The sequence below is a fragment of the Vicugna pacos genome, chromosome 28 (assembly GCF_048564905.1).
Source record: "Vicugna pacos chromosome 28, VicPac4, whole genome shotgun sequence".
Lineage (NCBI taxonomy): Eukaryota > Metazoa > Chordata > Mammalia > Artiodactyla > Camelidae > Vicugna > Vicugna pacos.
In genome coordinates, this window is record NC_133014.1 from 7,852,287 (window position 1) to 7,865,142 (window position 12,856).

The 12,856-nt window shown below is 45.4% G+C and overlaps 1 long non-coding RNA gene across 3 annotated transcripts; it reads left to right on the plus strand.

Moving 5' to 3' along the window:
- Positions 1-6,191: 6,191 nt before the first annotated feature.
- Positions 6,192-11,697, plus strand: LOC140689987 (uncharacterized). Of its 3 annotated transcripts, none has more exons than XR_012065145.1 (3): positions 6,192-7,901; positions 8,704-8,820; positions 10,260-11,697. It is a non-coding gene; the product is annotated as an uncharacterized lncRNA (long non-coding RNA). The 3 variants fall into 3 exon arrangements; XR_012065144.1 differs by having other exon boundaries at positions 6,192-6,273; positions 6,397-8,820; XR_012065142.1 differs by having other exon boundaries at positions 6,192-8,820.
- Positions 11,698-12,856: the final 1,159 nt, after the last annotated feature.

Genomic DNA, 12,856 nt, shown 5'->3' on the forward strand with positions numbered 1-12,856 from the left:
TGGGAAGATGAGTCCTGCCAACGACCAGGGTGACCTAGAAGTGGATCCCAGGCTTGAGTGGTTTGTGAGCCTCTCGCAAACAATTGTGTTTTTAGGGCTTGACTGGGGAACTAAGAACATGCCATTTCAGACAATTCTCATTTTCTTTACAGCATCACTAAACCCAACATGTTTTCTTCCCACCAACATGCTTATTGTCCCAGGCATTGCACCTGGCCCTGAGGACTATGAAGTTGGAGATGGATCCTTGTCTTTGAAAGCACAAAATTTCTTGGGGAAACAGGCATGTAAACAGTGAGGGGAGGAAGGAAAAGTGCTGAAATAGAGACAGAGACATGATGGGGAGTAATGTGGGTGGCGGGGAGTAGTTCTGCCTCCGGGACCACTGAGGTCTAAAAGTACCCTCTATCTGCCCAAGAAAAATTCCAGAAGGATAGCTCAGGTCTTTGACCACAGAGAGTATGTCCAGTTGTGCCCATGAGGGAGGCAGGGAGCTAGGGAACTGAAGCTCAGATCTATTATCTAGAGACCTTCTTAAAGGTTTAAAATTAACCTGTTTAAAATTAACCTATAGTTGGCCTTAGGAAATACTTTTGCTTGGGTAATGGAAAAAGCTATTTGGTGGAAACACAAAGCCCTGACTTGATTTAATATATATAATCACATTGTTTGCGGGACCTGCTTGCTAAACCGTGTTTTTTGCAAAGTGCTTGCTCCACAGAGCAGAACGAGCTGGAGAAATGAGCACAAAAAGGGCAGCCAATGAAAAGAGGACAAGAAGCACCAAAGTAGACAGATAAAAGTACCCAGCTGTGACCCCAAAAGTGGGAGCTCTCCCATCAAGCCACCTGGGCTCGTGGCTTACAGTTCCCCCACTCGAGTGTCTTCTCCTTTTTTTGAGCAATAAAGCAGCCTCTCGCTTTGTCCCTTTGCCTCTGCCAAGAATTCTTTCTTAACTGGCAGGCAAGAACCCACACTTTTGGTGGGCTTTCTAATTTGGAGGGGTCTCTATCCGCTGACACTTAGAGTTGAGCTTCCAGGTTGATGAAGGGAAACGGAGGTCAGAATCCCCATTCTTCCTTTTCTGCAGAGTGGAGCCTAGGCAAACCCAAGGACATCACTGAACCAAGACAGGAAGGCTGGTCTGATCTAGGGGAGCTGCGCCTTATTTCCCAGGGCAGACTCTGAATGGCTGTGAGGCATGGACTCCATGGACTCTATGCCTTTTTATAGCACAAGCAAAGGGAAGCCTGCAGGTGCCAGCTGCAGACTCTCAATTCTTGCCTGAGAAGAGCTAACGTCTTCACCCCCCCACCCCACCCCCGACAGGAAGAAATGTGGGTGAAACAGAATGCATTGAAATCATAACAAGGTTATCAATTATGTTACTCAACCACCAGACAGAGCCTTGTCTCCTGCCTAGAAAGTGTCTCGGTCTTCCGCACAGATGACACAGAATTAACAGGACTCTGGTTTCCTCTGCTTTAAGAGCAGTCAGTCTCTAGATGACTACTTTGCAATAAGATTCAGCTGCTCAGGGTGAGATTCCAAGAGGATGAAACTGCTCTCTAGATGTTGCTAGAGCTGGAGAACCCAGATTTCTGTAGCCAGCCCTACAGATGCTGCTCCCTAGAATTCCATCTGCATCCCCTACCTTCCAACACACACACACACACACACACACACACACACACACACACACACACACACAGAGTCAACAAAGCCAGGCGAAGGACCTCCTTTCCTTCCCCAAGGACCTTGTTCACCAAGCTTAGCTGCAGGCACAGGGGGTAAAGTGTGTGTTAATTTTTTCCTTAATTAACTATTGGGATATGATTATAAAAGTAATCCACTGTCATTACAGGAAATAATAAGATGGTCATATCCAACTTTCAGCACTTGCCATGCAGGCACTGTGCTGAGGAATTCACTCTGGTTGCTTCATTTACTTCTCCGGACAAGACAACCCAAGGAGGCGGATATTATAACTACTAGCTCCCAATTTACACATGAAGGAACTGAGACTCAGAATGGTTAATGATTCCTTCAAAGTCACCCAGTGGCAGGACTGGGAAATAAAAGCCTGTTTGGGTTTCACCCCTACACTGCATTATTATGATACAAGATGGAGTGGTGCAGTTCCTCAAAGACGGACACAAGAAGTGCTCTGGGGGTCGGAAGAGGTCCAGGGTGTGGGCTGTGTGAGGAGGCAGTATCCTGGGGAGAGCTTTTGTTGGTACAAAACCAACTGCCCCGAATGGCACCATTCCAACTGCTCCCACATATGCCCTTCCTCCCCCGAGTCCTGTCCTGGTTAATGTCCCATGGATGCCGCCCAGAGCTAACAGATCACCTAGCAAAGACTTAGTATACTCCTCCCTCTCCCTCACTTCCTCGGCTCCATCATCACCAAGTCCTCTCCGTCGCACCACCAACTTTCTGTCTTCTCTGTTGCCACTCATCCATTCACTAGTTCAGAGATAGACTGAGCCCTAACCATGTGCCAGGACTGCCAGGCAGTGGGGGTGTAATAGTGAACAAGCCAGAGCAGCTCCTGGCCTCCTTGAGTTCTGCCTTCCTCTTTGTCCAGGCCCTTGCCCCCCTCCCTGGGGTTATTGAAACAACTCCCTTTGCTCATCTTTCATCTTTAGTCTCACCTCTGCAATTCATTCAAGGTCTGGCCCTTAAAAGGGGCTCAGTGAGTGTGGAACGAAAGAATGAATGAACCTCTTGCACTAACACCAGGGTCTTTCTAAAAGATAGTTCTAATCATGTCACTCAGAAATTTTCAGAGATTGCCTCTTTTCTCCAGCATGTGGTCTTAGCTTAACATTCAAGATTTTTTAAAAACCTGGATCATATTAGCCTAAGGGATGTTCCATTTAAACCAAATTACTCACCCTTTCCTCAAGGGTGAGATGAATTTTCTCTTCCCACCTATTGGTAGAGACTGCTCACCAAAGCCCTGTGCTGGCTGGATATCTCTGCCTCCCCTCCAGGCCAGCTGAGGGCTGAGTGACAGGCTCTGACCAGCAGACTCCCACAATGATGCAGGGTTCCCCAAAGCCTCAGAACCTCAGATATTGCATAAGCGATGGGCTAAGCCATCAGATGTTCCAAATCTATGTGTTACTATAGCAGGGCCTATCCTCTCCTGCGTAATACTCACATCTTTGCTTTTGCTAGTCCCCCTGCCTAGAGAGACATTTTCCCTCTTGCTTGCCAGTTGAAATTCCTTACTTCCAACTCCAGTATGGCCTCCCCGGGAGTCTGTCGCTTCCACCTCTCCCTACACTCCTGGCACTGTTATCACCTCTGTTTCAGCCCAGAGGGGAGGTCACCTCTACACCGTGATGTCCAGAGGCCAGGGACTATTTGTTTAATTAATTTTGTCTCCCACAGGGCTTCATCTAGTGATTTGTACTCAGGAGTAGTCAGCGTGCAGCTGACATGAATTAGGTCAGAAGGAAAATCATTCACCCCCAGCCTCAGTGTACACAATTGGGGGATAGAGATAAAAGCTTGACCCATTGCAACCTGGAGGCTGCAGTGATTGGCAGGCATTTGATAGGATTTCAGGTGAATAGGCAGCTAGGTAGTGTATATTTGTTTTGAGGGATAGGGTGGGGTCGGGTGAGGTTCGCAGACCTGGTCATTGCCATCCCTCCCTCACAACCACAGGAAACCCGCAGCCTGTGCAAGATCTGGGGGAGACAGTGAAGAGCTTCTATAGCTTCCAACTGTTTACCTCCTGGGTACCATGGCGACGGGAGATTGGTCTCCATGGAAACTCCATTATTAACCAGATGCAACTACTGCTGGCAGATAGTGAATGAGGACAGAAAAGGCATAAACCCAGGCACATCAAAGGGAAGAGGCACGCACAGTCCTGGCCAAAGTTCCAAATAAAGTGACTGAGATCTTGCACTGACCAGTCTGTCACCCAGAGAGCTGCTATTTACCCTCTCCTGGCATCTCACCCCGGACAAATGTCTGTTTATAGCCGAACAGAGGCTGAAGAGGAAAAATAGCGTGCATTTGGGGGTTCATATGAAGTAAGAGAAGTTCTTATCTTCCCTGCCACACCCCCTCCCCGCCAAAGGATTTCTCACTAATTCAGTGAAGTTCTTACTAGGTTCCCTGACCTGGCAGAATTTTCAAGAATCCAGGACTTTGGCATACACAAGACTTAGCTTGGAGAGTGGCTGTGAAGGGAGTGGTCACCTCCCTTCTCCCCGACCAACTTTCCTTTGCCCCCTCCAGTGATTTTTAACTTAAGGAGTCTGTGATCATATGCCCAGGCAACAATATCTTGCCCATTTTTATGAATGAAAGTGTGTGTGTGTGTGTTTGTGTGTGTGTGTGTGTGTGTGCAGGGTGGGGGGAGTGGTTTGGCAGACAGGTCCCTAGAGACAGGGGTCTAGGCTGACCACTCTGGGATAGAGCCACAACCCAGGTGGGGGGCCATTGCCCCAGAGTTTGAGGTACCAGGCACGATGCTGACCCCAGCTTTACAACTCTGGAAGATTTGGTGAGGAGCACCCAGCTGTCGCGTTTTCAGGAGAGGGGTTGCGCCCTCAGAACTACTCGCAGGGAGAGTCCCAAGCACGAGAATTGCATGTCCCCCGCACCCAGTCTACTGCCAAGGAGGCCCAGCCGCGGGCTCTGGGTTCTCTCTGCTCTTGTCCCCCTCATTCTCGGCCACATGTCGCCTTTAGTTAGAGATACCCTCTTCAGAATGACAAAGTTTAAAGTCTTTGCATAAAGTAAAGTAGGGAAATTGTGAATTGGGGAATTACAAGGAGAGAAAAATGAATCGGCCCTTCCCTCCCTCCAGTCACCCAGCCCTTGCACAAGATGGTCAGAGTGTGAGGGGCAGCTGGCTGAGCCCCCTTGGGGATTGGGAGTGGGGTTGGAGGCTGGGCTGGGGAGAAGAGCCTGAGAACAAGATAGAAAGCCCGTGTGAGTATCCGGTTAGAGGATTGCAAAGGATCAGAGGACCTCCGCCCCTTCTCCTCCCTCCTGAGCACTAAGCCCCTAAGGCCTGAGCAGCCAAGATCGAGGATTATGATTTTATCATTACAAAAAATAAATAAATGAAAGAGAGAGTGTTCGTTCTCCAAAAGAATTTTCATTCTTTGCCTCCTCCTCAGCTCACCTGTCTCTTTGGATCCTCAGGGCTGAGTAGGGTCAGGCCAAGACAGTCCCCCGACCCCCGTCCGCGCTCCCCTTAGCCCCCGCTCCCTCTAAGCCGCGAACACAACTTCCCCATGCGCAGCGCGTACTCTCGGAAACTCCGCGCAGGACCCCGATCTGGAGCCGAGTGAACGAGGCGGCTAGGAGCTTCTTCCCAGACGGGCAGCCGAGGAGGCGCGGGGCGCGGCCTCCGGGTACAAGGAATCTTGGGGAAGTGTCCCGGGGGTGTTGTCAGTCTGGACATCCTTTTGCTGAAGGAGCCCACCTACTTCTGCCTCCTGCCCCGACGGCTCAACCAGACTCGGCCCAGCGCGGCTGCGGGACGTGAGTAGAAGAGGGTGCGATGGACTCGGGAGGCACAGAGGACGGCTTCTAGTCCTTTGATACCGGCTGAAGGGGAGTGGGTGTGTGTGTGCCTGGGGTGGAAGCAGCTGCCGGAGTTGGCCCTTGGTTCTTCTGCCTATTTCCCTCTCGCAGAGAAGCGGCCCGTTTCAGCACCGGGGGCTGCGGACAGCGCCACGCCCGCCCTCAGGCCCCGCCACCCCACTCCCCAGCGCATACTTTTTAAATCCACCTCCAGGCTGGAGTCTGCGTCCCCAGCGCACCTCCCAGCGCCCCAAGAACAACCAGCTCAAGAGCCCCTAAAATCCTTACCCCACCAAAGTTTGAGCTCTTCGCGGCGCGCCTGTGTCTGGCAGAGCGTCTCCTCCTCGCTCCCTCCCGGTTCTGGGCAGCGGCTCTGGCCTCACTCCCTCCCACACGCTCCGGCCCCAGGACCCTCCTCTGCGGGCGGCGGAAGGAGCCGGTTGCCTCCCTCTCTCTGGGAAAGTCAGGTGAGGCTCTGGAGCCTCAAAGGCGGTCCCGGAAGAGGCAGAAGCCACTGACTCGTATCACCGTGCCTTCCAAGGGAAGAGGGGGCGAGCCAGGAGCAAGAAAGCAGGAAAGTCCATTTGTCAACTACGGACTCTCTCCTAGCTGGGAGCGGCTTCCTTGGACACTTCCCTGGGATGTTTTGCCCGTAGTGTAATCCATGCTACATGAGGACACAGCGCAAATGCGGGAGTCTGAAGTCTAAAGGTGGGAATACACATCCCCTTAAACTCGTTGACAATCTCGGGGCGGGGGGTGGTTTAGAAACAAATGTCTCAGGGATATTGTGTATTCTCCTTGCAGACATTCTGTTTTCTTCTATCACACCAGATAACACCAGACTCCCTGAACTAAAAAGTAAACCCCACTAATCCAGCTGGTATTCATTGCCTTCTGTGGAAACCTTAGGAACTTAAACTCTTTTTGAAGAAAATAACTTAAAACATAGAAATAACAAAGCCTCCACATTTCTCCAACCTCACTTTCTCCACAGAAGTTAAATATCTATGGACACACAGGTCGGGAGAGATGACCTAATCTCACCACCCTCTCACTCTTTGGTTCTGGAGGGAAGGAACAGATTCCAGGAGGAATCAAGTCTTTTTGGCCTCTTGGATTCCAGATTCCTGTGAATGACACTCTTAGAGGAAGAAACTCTGCAGGAGCAGATCTCCCAGCAGCCTGAAAACCAGAGGCTTTCCTGAGGACTTGAAGTACATGGCATTTCTTGAAAATAACTATCAAGTTGTCTATTTATGGAGCAGATTGTCTAAGTTTTCAAGTTCATGCAACCCTTGAAGGGAGAGATGAGGTGTATACTATTCACTGGAGAAATAAAGATTTAGAAGGGCACATGGGCACATGCACACATGTACACACATTCATCTTTTTTAAAAAGGGAAGCAAAGCCTAGAAAAAAAAATTTCCCTGAAGAAAAGTCAGACTTAATTGTTCAGAGTCAAAGGATTCTGGTCCTGGGAAAGCAAATGAATGAAAGTGGTAAATCAACAAAACAAAGTTGAAGCCACAAAAGGCAGAGGAGAGGGAGTTCTTGTTTTATCATTTGGGTTCCTGGAAGAAACCCGAAGTGAATCTAACACAAGAGAAGAGATAATTCATGAGATAAGGGCCTCATCAAGACCTTTCATCTCCTTAATCCAGAGAGTCTCCAACATACAACAGTTACTCTGTGCAAATTTTTTTGAACAGTCCTCATTCTTGGGAAATGTTGTATTTCCTCTAATCCCCATAATTTATGATACAAGTTAAAGCTGTTTCCTGTTGACTTGTCCTCAGGGAAGACAGGAAGCAGGTGGTTTTCCTTTGCTGCCTAGAAATACTTCAGAGTTTCTAAAGAATCTTAAATTCTGATTTTGGAGAATGTAGTCATTGTCATAGACAATTTTAAGGCATAATACTAAAAAAAGAAAAATCCATTTGGACTTTGTATTTGAAATGCCGACCTTTTCTAAGATCTGAGAGGGAAAACAAGAACTTCCAAAATTGACCGTGACATGGATCAGTACATGAGTCTGATGAAACAAAGAATCCGTGACAGGACCCAGCACGTAATTGGCCTGTGGGAAATTATGTGGGTGGCGATAGTTATCATTGGAGAACTTTCGGCACCTGAAAGGTGGAAGCAGATGAATTGAGACTGGAAATGAGCAGGAAGAGCCTGGAGAAGATATACCTATGAATCTGCCTGAAAAGGCATCCAGCAGCAAGATCCTGGGCTCCTAAGATGGAGGCTCCAGATTTGGCCAAAGACACACCGAGTGGGGTGGCCTCTGGGGGCCTGTCCTATTGCTCAGCTTCATCAGAGGTACAACCAGGTGTATATGGCGCAGTGTGGAAGGGGCAGCAATTCTTGTCAAGCTGCAGGACACACTCAGCACCAGGCAATCCCCGATGAGTTAGTGGGATGTCCTAACAGGTACATGGTATCAGGAGATCCAGCAGAGAGATCTTCAGAAACCCAAAGCCTCGTGCCGGAAGAGGGAGACCACAGTGCCAAGGGCGCTACGGAGAGGGCATCTCTCCCTCATCCTGATGGGGCAGGTGAGACGAAGAGAAGGGGAGGACTAGGTGAATCCCAGGTTGCTTCAGCCTCTGTCAGGACTCACTAAGGAAATGAGAAGGGGTCTGTGGGGAAAAAGGTGGTACCCAACTATGAGGAGCTGAGGAAGTCTGGCCACAGGGAACCTCATGAGCCCAGTACTCACCTGCGACTTCAGTGCCCCAGAAATGAAATGTGAAATGCTAGCCATGCCTAGGATTGAGCACACACAGGTGTGACTTAGGGGACTCCCCAGTGATATGCAGTTTTAATTGTTTAAAAATTATAAATAGTATGATTATGGTCTATATAGTCTCTGGGATTTGCTTTTTTTTTCAGTCAAGATTCAGTGATGATATTATTGTAGGTATAGGTCTTTCAGTTTTACCCTGGAAAAATACAATTTCTTATTTATTCTGGGTGCACACAATACACTTTGATTTTTAAAACTGGGGAAGGGAACTAATTTTTCGTTATTCTAATTATGTAATATCTGCCCAGTCCAAGCAAATTTCAAGTGTACTGGGGAGCTGATAATTACAGGTTAGTGTCGAAAGGCACATAATTTGTACCCATAGGTGGGCAACAAAGCAGCCACTTCTGCTGGGGCCATCCGGTGCCCAGTGTGTTAAAGAACACGCGATCTGACAAGGAGATAAACCAGACTAGCAGATGGGAAGTAGAAATTCAAACAGGTAAGCCTTATCAGTAAGCGGGAGGGTGTGGGGCTGCCTTGGCATGTGGTCCAGATCCTTGGTAAATGACAAGGCAATTGGTAGGAATGGCTTTTGGGAAATAAAATATTTATGCAGAGGCAGGCAAGGTTCACACGAGAAGCAACGATGCATCACTTTCCCCAGCACAACTTCTCCCGGTCAGTGCAAAGATGTCTGCGGGAAAGGGTCCCCAAAGTGGGGAGAAACAGTGGTTTTTAATTTTTAAGGCCCAGTTTGCCTGCTTCCTTTGCAGACAATGAAGATAATGACATCTGTTTTCCTCACCTAGAATAGAAGGAGAATAGAAGGAAAATAAAATTAAATTAATGAAATTTGAAGTCATGAATTCCATCCAAATAGCATTAAGAGCCTGAGGAGGACTGTGGTGCCGATCCATTAGTTTCCAATGCTTTTTGGTCATGGCCAAATCATTTATCACAGGCCATGATCATGGCCAAATGAATTACATGATTAAGAGAACGATTTACAAAATTATTGACCTTTTTAACATACATTTGAATTATTTCCCATTTTTCAATCCTTTAAATGACTGCCATAGACACATGCATAGAATCTTTTCCTATTTTTTGGTAATTATTTCCTTAGATTATATTCCCAGAACTAGGATTACTCCAGAGATATAAACATCTGGATTCAAGAGAAGTTTTAGCAATTTCTATTGCCATCAATCATTTACCAGTTCCACCATTTTTTTTTCACCAGCATTCTCTTTTGTTTTTTGAATTTCATGCAAAACTGTACCCCATTATATTTTAATTTGCATCTCAATAAGAAGTAGTAAAGTTGAACATTTTCTTATGTCTGTCTATTACTTGTGTTTCCTCTTTGTGACTCACCTATTCACGCCCTTGTTCTATTTACATTAAAGTTGATGTTGTTCCCTTCAATTTTCTGAGCTTTTTCAATGGTGAGACTTTTCTCTGCTTTACTTGATGAAAAGATTTCTCCCAGTTGGCTTGCCTTTTTATTTGAGTTATAGATTTATTCTACAGACTTGCAAATGTTTCCCACTGAGATTCATTCAATTCATTGAAAGCCAAGAATGCATAATTCCACTACACATATGATGTCTACTATTTTTTGATGATCTTATATGTTTTTAACTCTTTAATATAATTGGACTTATTTTAACATAAAGTCTAGAATTTTACTTAAAACCTCCATAAATTTGAGCAATTAAGTTAATGTAGGACTCAGGTTTCTCATTTGTTTAAAAAAAAATACTACTTGTCACTTTTATTCCAAGATCCTCTAATAGAATATGGGCTGGGTCAAATACTTAACTGCCCATCATACACCAGTCCTCAACCACGCTGTGTCCATTATCAATTCATTACCTCTCAGCTCCCCAGTATTATCTGCTCCCCAGTATGACTTTAAGCATTTCTTCTTTACAGCTTGCAGCAAGATGTTCAGCTTTCTCAGCAGAGGAAGCAGAAGTGATACTGAAACGGGAAGGAACTCTTCTGCTGTTTCTGGTGGCTGCACCACTGGTCTGGAATGAGGGTGTGAGAATGAATGACCAGTGGTGCTCTGCCCCCATCATATGCCTAGAACACAGGGGTCCCTGACGGTGTCTCAGCCCCAGTCTGACCTGCTGGTCACCTTCCTGCAGCTCTCTCAGCATGGACAGGGAATGTCAATCCTGCCTGCTCCAACTCCGTCTGCTTCCCTGTGCTCCCATCCCCCAGGCTTGTCTCCTGGGCCCTCCTGGTGCCACAGCCCTTCTCACACAGCACCACAGCTCCAGGTCTCCTTCTCACCCTGGTGCCCTCACTTTCTTTGCACACTTGTATTGGCCAGCCGCTGGTTGTGGCTCGCCCCACCTGCATTCTGGGAGTTGCTTCCTGTTGGTCCAGCAACTGCAGACCAGCTCAGGCCTGTACAAACCAGTGAACCTCTCTGCCTTCCATTGGGCTGCAGTTATACCAGATCCAACAAGGTCTAAATGGTAGCCTTGGGGAGGGGGTCCCCATTCCAGGTTTATCCTTCCTTGGTTGCTCTCCTTCAACCCTGGGCTGTCATGGAGATTCTCCTACATCTTATGGTTTATCACGATTTAATGATCTTGATATTAACCTTCTCCTGTTTGAATTATTGTGTGGGTTCTCTCTCTTGATTAGATCCAAATTGCTATCATGCTTTGAACCAGGGTATCTTTTATATTTTTATCTACAGAAGAGGTCAGAAACTTTTTTTTAAACATTTTTTATTGATTTATAATCATTTTACAATGTTGTGTCAAATTCCAGCGTACAGCACAAGTTTTCAGTTATACATGAACATATATATATTCATTGTCACATTTTTTTCTCTGTGAGCTACCATAAGATCTTGTATATATTTCCCTGTGCTATACAGTATAATTTTGTTTATCTGTTCTACAATTTCAAAATCCCATCTATCCCTTCCCACCCCCTACCCCCTTGGCAACCGCAAGTTTGTATTCTATGTCTGTGAGTCTATTTCTGTTTTGTATTTATACTTTGTTTGTTTGTTTGTTTGTTTGTTTGTTAAATTCCACATATGAGCAATCTCATACGGTATTTTTCTTTCTCTTTCTGGCTTATTTCACTTAGAATGACATTCTCCAGGAGCATCCATGTTGCTGCAAATGGCATTATGTTGTCGGTTTTTATGGCTGAGTAGTATTCCACTGAGAAACTTTTTCTTAAGGGGCTGGATGGTAAGTATTCTAGGCTTTCAGACCAAATGGTTTCTGTCACAAAATTCAACACTTATTCACGTTAAAAAAAAAAAGAAAAACAAATCTTTCAGCAAATTAAGAATACAAAGGAACTTCCTCGAGTTGATAAAAGTCATCTTAGAGAAGCTTACAGTTAACATCATGCTTGATTTGAAGACTGAGCTCAGGACCAAGGCAAGGATGTTCACCTTCAGCCCCTCTATTCACCTCTGCCCTGGAAGTCCTAGCCAGTACAATACAGAAAAAAAGAAAATAAATCCCGTGGCATAAAGAGGAGGAAAACATAACTGCTGTTACTTGAAGACAACATGATTGTGTATATAAAAAATCCTATCTAATCTACAAAAAAATTAGAATAAGTGAATTTAATAAGATTGCAAGAAACAAAGCTAATATACAGAACTCAACTGTACTTAAAAGTTTAGCAACAAACAATAAAAAATGAAATTTTAAAAATACCACTTACAATAGTATCATAGACATAATTACTTAAGAATTAATCTAGCACTATGTGCAAGAATTGTAAGACACTGCTAAGAAAAATGAAAGAAGACCTAAACAAATGTAAATGGTATGGTATATGTTTATGAAATCTCAATAAAGATTCTCCTTCCCCAAACTGATCTGTAGATTCTATGCAATCCCCATCAAAACCCCAACAGGCTTTTTTTAAAAAAAGGAACTGGATTCTAAAATTTTATGGAAATGCAAAGGCCCTACATTAGATAAAACAATCTTTTTTTTAAGTTTTGTAAGCATTTTATTCTGGAGATTTATTTTAAAACATACTCAAATACAGAAAGAATAGAATATAAACCACAATCAGCTGAAGAATAAGCAACATTAAAAAAATCTTGTTTTATCATTCACCCACACACTTTTTTGGAATGATGGCTCAAGCATCCTAAAGCAAATCCCATATTTCATATCCTTTTGCCTATAAATACTTTATATCATCCTAAGATTTTTTTAAGATAACCAGAGTACAATGTTCTCTTAGCAAAATGAACAATTCCTCAGTATCATCTAATACTCTGTTTGGGTTTCTACTCCTCCGATTGTCTCAAACATAACATTGTATGGTTAGTTTATTGAAATCAGAGTCCAGGTAAGTTCCATACACTGCATTTGACTGTCTCTAAGGTTTTTTTTCATCCCTGACGGTCTCCCTTCCCCTTATGTCCTTTCACCTCATTTACTTGTTAAAACCACCAGGTTGTTTGTCCTGCTGCATTTCCTACAGTCCACATTTGGCTGGTTGCTTCCTTGTGGTATCATTTACCATGT